At 35.1% G+C, this 8,475-nt stretch overlaps 1 protein-coding gene and 1 long non-coding RNA gene across 4 annotated transcripts in view; both read right to left on the minus strand.

The window, feature by feature from the left end:
* The window catches only part of LOC107561555 (protocadherin-7-like), a 156,211-nt gene that overhangs the window by 58,073 nt on the left and 89,663 nt on the right, over positions 1 to 8,475 (minus strand). The window lies entirely within an intron of this gene.
* LOC107561556 (uncharacterized) overlaps positions 616 to 8,475 on the minus strand; it is a 16,183-nt gene continuing 8,323 nt past the window's right edge. The window contains exon 3 of the long non-coding RNA XR_001605867.1: positions 616 to 820. This is a non-coding gene — a long non-coding RNA (uncharacterized lncRNA). The remainder of the gene's footprint in view (positions 821 to 8,475) is intronic.

Raw genomic sequence — 8,475 nt, forward strand, 5'->3', positions numbered from 1 at the left:
TCTCTGACTTGCCCAATTACTGTACTAAAGAACAAACAAATGTCAATACCCGATGAATAATTACTTTCATACAGACCTAATTCATCTTGCCAATTAAACCAGAGAGACGACAGAACTTTTTTATCTAGCTCTGATCGTCACAATCTATACAACCTCCGTGACCATGACTCAAACATTCGTGACTCCTGACGCCAAAACAAAGCTGCTTTTCTCACATGCAGCGCACACGTGCGAGCACATGCTGAGCCTAATTAATGCACAAAGGGTCCTTAGTAGCAGCTTGTTTCATTGCTGTGATTCACATGCACCATCTTTGAGTCATACACACATACGCTCAATAGGGAGAAAGAAAGGAAAAGATGAAACGAAAGAATGGAGGAGGCTCTCGTCTTTATGACAGAGTGATAGACGCAGTGTCTAATATTCAAGGTCCTCAGTGGCTTAGGAAAAAAGGCTACCTGGCAAAGTGTCTGATTTGAGTGATACAATAAAGAGAGAACTGAATGAACTATTTTTCATGCATTTTACAATACTATCTGGTCTGTGAATAACATGTGGATGTGGTCTGTGAATATCCCAAGATGCGCTCTGTGGGAACTTCTTCTATTTGTCCCGGTCGATCATGGGTTTGAAATAAAGGAAAACCGGCTTTGAATTTGGTATGGATCGAGGGCTGACCTCCTATATAAGTCTGCACTGCAGTTCTGTGCAGTGACGTAGTGCCACTGCAAGTCTGAGCCATTTCTTTTGCTGCAGTATGTGTGTGTGTGTATGAAGGTGCAAAAGGTGTGACTGTTTCTACCTGCTTAGTGGAGTTTAACTGGTCACATTTTGTGAGTTTAACACTCTCTTACACTCCTTTTTGTTACAGCAAATCTCTCTTCATTCATTGACTTTCTCCACGACTCATTTTGCTTTCATTCTCATGTCCCCTTTTTCTCTCTGTCCCTGCTCTGCTCTGTTGATCCTCAGCACTTTGTGTTGAGGCAGATTCAGCTGCCGGTGCACGGAACCGCTGCACATGGTTACCTTTCTGATTCAGATTTCTATTCCCATAGTACGTCTCTCTCTCTCTAACATACACTCTTTCTCTTTCTAATGTTCTTTCCACTCCCTCGCTCATGGCTCTGTGTGCTCGTACGTGTATCAGTCCTGTTTTCCTCCCATTTTTCCCCCCTTTTTCTTGTTTTTTTCCTTCTCTCTCGCTCTCTCTCTCTTCTGCTGGTAGTCTCAGACAGAGCATGCTCATCACACACTGCACTCTGGAACAAAACGGACACCATTAACTAGGGAACACACCTATCCGTCTGCGCACCAGAGCTGTCAGTCAAAAGGTTGGGAAATCGTGCTCGACAACTCTGCGATGTACTGGAAATATAAAAAAGTCCCTTATGAGCACAGATATCAAGCACTGTGAATTTATCACCAATTGTAATGCCCAGCATTTTAACAGGAATGCAATCCTTATTAAAAATTAATTTTAAAATTATTAAAATTCCGCCCAAAACCAATAAGCCAATAATTATTTTAATAAGCCAATATATTAGTGTTACTTATCATTTTAATTAGTTTTTTTTAATTATGAAATATTACAATTGTAATAGTGTTATGGCAGAAAAGCAATAAATGTTTGACATTTCAAATGTGTCTACATAATAATAATAATACTAATAATAATACAATCAATCAAAATATAAATCAATCATTTTATATGCTACAAGTGAAACTTATATTTTATAATGTGATATAATAATTATTTAGAACATTGTATAAGGTACATTTTATAATGAACGGTATTAATCGTACAGTATAAATTGTGCATTTTATAATGCACAGTATTGGATGTTTGGTAAATATGAACTTTAACAATGTTAATAAAATATGTTTTTATTTTTAAAGATCAGGTTTCATGATGATGCAAAAAGGTAAGCTAAATGTAAAAATAGGAGAACTAAAAAAATCCAATATTTATTTTATCCAATCTAATATATTATAATATTTACAAATACATACATACACACTAGATAGACAGACAGATAGACAGATAGATAGATAGATAGATAGATAGATAGATAGATAGATAGATAGATAGATAGATAGATAGATAGATAGACAGACAGATAGACAGATAGATAGGTACCAATAGATTGTACATCTCTAATGTTTACTGATTGGCTATTTAGCTGATTGCCAGTGGAATTGATTGAAGAAAATGTTGATTTAAGGTAGGAATAATGATGATTGTGATGAAGACCGTGATGAACCTAATTCTCATCATCTTCGAAATGAACACCTAATAAGTGTGTTTAATCCCAGAGGGCCTAAGGTAGTCTTCAGTGTAATGCTTTTCCCAGATTCCTTTGCAGCCTTCAGGGAACTGATCAACAGAGAATGCATCCTGCCTTCTGCCTAAACATTCCCCTAATGGCCTGGAAACACACACACTCACACAGACACACACCAACATTATATCAAAGGCATCGTCCCTTAATTAAAGATCAGGGGAGTGGTGGTAGACGTCAGTGACTGCATGCGAGGGGTCTTCCAGGAGTCTCGAGCCGCCTCTAGAGGACAAGAATTAAACCCTTGTGACATGTGAATCAACAGACAGAAGCCCAATCTAAACATCTTTGCGTTCTTTGTCTCTTGCCATGTCAGAACAGCAGGAAATTAAATGTTGAAATAAAACAGCAGAATATAGGGTTCCATTTCCTCTCTCTTTCACATATTCTGCCCCTCTTCCTCACGTGCCTCGAATTTCACCTCATCCGTTCTCTTTCTATCTCTAAAGTTGAGCGGAAGTGGAGCTAAAAAAGACAAAACAGCATGATACTCTCGCTGTCGACAGCCAGTCAAAACCATTAAATATTAATTCCAAAGAGGATTGTGTTCTATTGCTGTGTGCTCTGTACAGAACGCTGAGTGCCAATACTTTGTTCTCAAATTGCCACATATTTATCCGTTTTCCTGAAAAAAAGAAAAAAGTGGAAGAAAAAAGGCAGATTACCAAAATCGGCAACCATTGTAGTCCCTAATCCCCCTGTAATCCGGAGGTATTGATCGATGATCCCAGGGATGGTTGGAGGCAGAACCGGAAAAAAGAAAAGAGCAGTGTTCCTCTTCCTAACGGGAATGGTATTTAGACCAAAGTAGCCTTGTCAAGTTAAAACAGAAAAGCTTTGCAATAAAAGGCCCTCTGCTATTCATCTGTGTCCCATTCTCTCTTTGTTCAAGTCCATCCGTGCTCTAGACAAATGCGGTGGCCAGTGGAAAAGCAGATTAGATACATGACTCTCAAAACTCAAAGTCTTTTGTTTGGACTGCCCAGTTCCAAATAGTTTACTGAGATACAATCAATTGCAGAATTTCCATCAACATTTGTTTAAAAATAGGCCACTGTATATGGCTGCCATCATTACTCAGGCCACAAAGCCAGTGAGTGACATAGCTAATGGCACCAGTATGTACAGCCTGTTGTCCTGGCTGCACTTTAACCCAGGAAACAGATGAGTATGGATGTCGTCGCTAATGGCAACTGTAGTTATATTGTCTGAAAGGGGGGAAAATCGATACAGGCTGTGTTTCTTAACTGTATTGTCCAGCTGTAGTGGCGGTCAGACTTTCTAAAGCAGTCTATCCGCACAGCTAGTCCACTCAAAGAACACCTGTGCCCTGAGCTCAGATAGCGGCCATCAAAGACTTGATTTACAGACATCAGTCAATACCATTCATCGCCTTGCTCACAATCCCTTCACCTTATGGCGTTTTCAGTCTCTTTAAAGAAACCTCTCACCAGGTTTATATTTCTTTGGCTCCTTTGAAGACTTTTATGGACACAGGCTGTTACAGATACTCAGAGTTGAGATCCGGGTGGCCTGCACAATTACTTATTTTGCCTCTTTTCACAGCAATAATTTTTTTGTGTGCAATTAGCTTTGAACTGACTCAGTCAGACTCTCTTATGTTTAATTTTCGAACTGTAAGATACATTAAAAAAAACAAGTAAATAGTAAAGCAAACAGCGTGTTGCAACAAAGGATGCTCGACCTTTTCACAGTGCTAACTTCACTTTTGTAAACATTCATTTTGCAATTACTTCCAAATGAAGTGGTTCTAAGGTCATATTTGTCAGTTCCACTCGATATTACAATTTAAAGTCCTTTTTTGACTCTTTTACAAATGGCATTATATATGCCTTTCATACCTGGATAGTATCTGGGCAGATATCCTTGGTTGTTTTAACAATTTTATCATTTACTGACTCTGATAAATAAACACTGATGGATAATTCAAAATGCCTTGCAACATTTATTTTATTTTCTTTCTGTACAAACCATTGAGTAATTAGGTAATTATTCAGTAATTACTCAGTTATTAGTATTTAATATTATTAGAGGAAAGGACAATTGGAGGGTTTTTTAAATATAAAGAATGTTAATATTTTTTTATTTTAATACGCTACCATTCAAAACAAGATTTTTAAAAATGTTTTTATTTTTTTATTTTTAAGTCTCTTATAATCAAGAAGACTGAATTGATTTGATCAAAAATATAATAAAAGCAGTTATGTTGTGGAATACTATTACAATTTACAGTCATTTTATATTTGAATATATATTTTTTTAAAAAGTATTTTATTCCTGTGGTGGCAAATCTGACAGACATTATTCAACAGCCATTATTACATTTGGTTCTCAAGAAACATTTGTTATTATTATCAAATTTGAAAGCAGTTGTGCTACTTAATATTTTTATGGAAACTGTGATATATTTTCTTCAGGATTATTTGATGAATATATTTTTTTTGTAACATGATGAATGTCTTTACTTTTGACTTAATGCATCCTTACCGAATAAAAATATTCATTTTTTAAACAAACAACGACAACAACAACAACAAACTATATATATATATACAGGTGCATCTCAATAAATTAGAATGTCATGGAAAAGTTAATTTATTTCAGTAATTCAACTCATATTGTGAAACTATTGTATTAAATAAATTAAATGCACACAGACTGAAGTAGTTTAAGTCTTTGGTTCTTTTAATTGTGATGATTTTGGCTCACATTTAACAAAAACCCACCAATTCACTATCTCAATAAAAAAAAACATTTTTAGTGAATTGTTGGCCTTCTGGAAAGTATGTTCATTTACTGTACATGTACTCAATACTTGGTAGGTGCTCCTTTTGCTTTAATTACTGCCTCGATTCGGCGTGGCATGTGAACAGCCAGCTTCTTTGGCAATGCATGTTTGTGGCTTACCATCCTTGTGAAGGGTGTCAATGATTGTCTTCTGGACAACTGTCAGATCAGCAGTCTCCCCCATGATTGTGTAGCCTAGTGAACCAAACTGAGATACCATTTTGAAGGCTCAGGAAACCTTTGCAGGTATTTTGAGTTGATTAGCTGATTGGCATGTCACCATATTCTAATTTCTTGAGATAGTGAATTGGTGGGTTTTTGTTAAATGTGAGTCAAAATCATCACGATTAAAAGAACCAAAGACTTAAACTACTTCAGTCTGTGTGCATTGAATTTATTTAATATACGAGTTTCACAATTTCAGTTGAATTACTGAAATAAATTAACTTTTCCACGACATTCTAATTTATTGAGATGCACCTGCATACTGTATAGACTTAACCTGTCAGGCTTTGTAAAATCACCTGCCAAGTCAGTCCTGTGTGTATATTTCCGAGAAAGACAGGAGTTAAATGAGAGACCCTTTACGCCTGAATTGACTGGAGGCCTACATGTCATACATGTGCACAACACCAGTGATATTCCTGAAGGCACAGTTCAAAACACACACAAACACAGCACCTCATTAGTCACCATCACTAGAGGTGTTAGGTGTCCTAGCACTGCATGTATTTACCTGGCTGCAACGCAATACACCAAAGGCTAATGAGATCACTCTTTCCACAGCCAAATCCCTCTCTCCCTGCATCCATCAGCTTCCCTCCTCCTCCTGCCTTTGTCTCTCCATCCCACAAGAAGCTTCCGTATAAAAGGAGGAGCCAATTGTTTGGATCCGAGGGATCCACATGTGATTGAAACTACAGTACGTGAAGGTAAAGTTCAAATGCGCTATTACAGATTTCAAACCCTTGTCAAGGTCTTGCTAAAAACTGAGGTTGAATTTTTATTTAAGATTTTTTTTTTAATAAATGGAGGGTTTTCAAACATAATGTCTCAGTTAAGTGCAGTAAACATAAAAAAGCTGCTAGCACATTGAAATCAGCCACATATACAAACAGAAATGCGCACAAACAGCCACCGCCACATGTTAATCCCTTAAAGGGGGCTTAAGGACAGATCTCAGAAGTATATTTATTTTATTTTATTTATTTGTTTAGTCATTTAGCAGACGCTTTTATCCAACGCGACTTACAAATGAGGACAACAGAAGCAATCAATTGTAGTATTAAAACAACTAAAAACAGATCCAAAACTAAAAGCTAACTAAAAGCTAAACTTTATAAATACTATGTATACACATTTGCCAAATGCATACAACACAATTTCAAAACTTAAGCTAAAAACTATGTTAAATATTAAAGAACAAAAGGTATAAGAGTATAATAATGATTCTAACATAACACTAAAAAAAATAATAATAACATAACACTAAGCCAAACACCAAAAAAACAATGTACATGTTGTTTGTACATTTGTACACATACACACACACACACACACACACACATATATATATGTATATATATACATACACATACACATTTAAAAAAAAATAAAAAAAATATATATATATATATATATATTATTTCATTTCCATTTAGTTTGTTGAAGTATTAAAATAACTAAAATTAAATAAAAATAAACTTAACAAAAGACCTATACAGACATAACTAAAATTAAAATAAATAACAAATACAAATAATACAAATCAAATGACAGTAGTTTATCAGTAATCCTAAAAAATAACTCCAATCTTACATGCTGAAAAACAACAACTTACTTACACATAGTAAGAAATGGTTATAAAAACTGAAACAGAAGTGAAACAAGTAGTAGGAAAGAGGAGAAATAAAAAGTGATACTTATATCCCTGCAGAGGAGTCTGTGCGTAATTAACACTGTCTGTGTTTTCGAAAGGTAGGGCCAATTACAAAGAAACAGACAAGAGAAACAGAACAGAAGATGAGAGGACTTCTATTCGTATGGATGAAAGGAGATTTGGAAGACAGACGGGGTCGATTTAATGTTCTCATCATAATTCTAAAATCCATATCAAAGGGCAAGAGTAATGAACACAGCAACTACAGCTCAACCCTTCATTATGACGAATATTACAGCTACTTCTCACCTCACTTTATTTTTGAGTTTATGTTTGAAGAGCGTCCTGTTATTCTTTCGCAAAGGCAAACTTGGAATTTAGCAGAGATTAATTTTAAAAGGGTACACAGAAGAATGTTCACTCAGAAATTGCTACTAAATTTCAATTAATTGAAAGACGTAATATTTCTTGAAAAAACGTACATACTCCAATAATGTTTGTAACTGTTTGGTTACCAGCATTCTTCAAAATATCTTCTTTTAGGACAAGGAATGACATGAAGGTGAGTAAATGATGAAATAATTTATATTTTTTGAGTGAACTATGTTTTTAAAGCAGGTCAGTTTATAAAGTCTAGTAATTAATTAATCTATTTATTTATAGTCAAAAACATGTTCCTGTGTCTCAAACAAATGAAAAAGCAAGTTTAGTCATTTTACGTGTCAGATTCTAGCAGACAGTGGCAACGGTGCATCTGCATCGAGCAGTGTAAGCATGGTAACAGCGGATATAAGGTGTTGCCAAGGCAACCAAGGTGGATGTAAAAGTGGTAGCAGGTACGGGCAGACTTGTCAGTTCATCAGAAACTATTAAATTTAATTTATTCTTTTCTTTAATAATCTCTGTGATTTATGAAGTCGTTTATTCTCTGATTATTCTCTGGGAGACAATGAACACCATCTGAGATGAAATAATTAAAAGTGTTCAAAGATAAGATTCTTGTCTTTTTCTAAAGTTTTATAGGCCAATTGAATGAAGCTCGGAATGACGGTCGGCAAAATATGATTATGTGAAAAGCTAAATTAATTACAGGATGAACAAAGATGCTACTGATGAATATAGGGAAGATTGGTTTCAATCAGCCAGACAAAGATCACAACAGAATTCAATACAGTTTTGACTGTGTGAGGTATGAGAGGGTTGAGAGGGTATACATGGCATTTTTGGGAGCACAACACTGTATTTTAGAAACATTTTCCTTTTTTTTTTCTTCTTTGTATGTGAGTAAAACAATTCTATACAATACCAAAATGAGCCTAAACAGTTTAAGAGTCAAACTGATTAAGCCTTGCATGTTTTATCAAATGAATCCTAATATATATATATATATATATATATATATATATATATATATATATATATATATATATGTTTTTATATATCATA

The sequence above is a fragment of the Sinocyclocheilus grahami genome, unplaced genomic scaffold (assembly GCF_001515645.1).
Source record: "Sinocyclocheilus grahami isolate Dianchi unplaced genomic scaffold, SAMN03320097.WGS_v1.1 scaffold779.1, whole genome shotgun sequence".
Classification (NCBI taxonomy): Eukaryota; Metazoa; Chordata; class Actinopteri; order Cypriniformes; family Cyprinidae; genus Sinocyclocheilus; species Sinocyclocheilus grahami.